Raw genomic sequence first — 938 nt, 5'->3', positions numbered from 1 at the left:
AGTTATGCATGCTCAGGTTTTCAGTTTTTTGTCTTGTTGTTTGTTTCACACACACAAAATATTTTGCATCTTCAAAGTGGTAGGCATGTTGTGTAAATCAAATGATACAAATCCCCCCAAAATCTATTTTAATTCCAGGTTGTAATGCAACAAAATAGGAAAAATGCCAAGGGGGGTGAATACTTTCGCAAGCCACTGTATGCTTCAGTAAGGTCGCCTTCTTAGCGTTCATTTTATTTATTTATTTATTTTATTTTTATTTATTTTACCGTTATTTTACCAGGTAAGTTGACTGAGAACACGTTCTCATTTGCAGCAACGACCTGGGGAATAGTTACAGGGGAGAGGAGGGGGATGAATGAGCCAATTGTAAACTGGGGATTATTAGGTGACCATGATGGTTGAGGGCCAGATTGGGAATTGGTTATCAACTGTACTGCAGAAATGGAACAAATCACAGAAAATAGATGTGGTGGCAGCTGCAGAAAAGTACTTAGGGGTATGAGATTTTACTTCAGAAGAGTTAGTGTGTGTTGACTGGTAGTGTCCCGTCCTCTCAGCCATTGGCCTGGGATAGGATCAGATAGGGTTAAAGTAGTGCAATAAAGTGATTGGTTTTAATAAGTATCGGGTTAGTTGGTAGAGTCATTAAAGGATATATATCTATAATTCAGTTCCCATTTAGTATGGATCTATACTATAGTTCAGTTGGGGGCGGTAATGCAACCTTCCTGGATGCCAACTGCCGTTAACCCTCACCGAAGAAGAAGTGGGTGTGTCAAGTGGGGGGGAGGGCATTTTGACAGGAGAGAGGTGGGAGAAGAAAGATTTTGGTGTCGGGTCCCCCGCCCCTCTTCCCACAATGGATTTCTTTTTTTTTAATACCCGGTACACTAGGTGGCAGCAAAACACCAATAGGTGTAGTCTCCCATAAAACT

The sequence above is a fragment of the Salvelinus sp. IW2-2015 genome, linkage group LG13 (assembly GCF_002910315.2).
Source record: "Salvelinus sp. IW2-2015 linkage group LG13, ASM291031v2, whole genome shotgun sequence".
Lineage (NCBI taxonomy): Eukaryota > Metazoa > Chordata > Actinopteri > Salmoniformes > Salmonidae > Salvelinus > Salvelinus sp. IW2-2015.
This window is presented reverse-complemented; position numbering follows the sequence as displayed.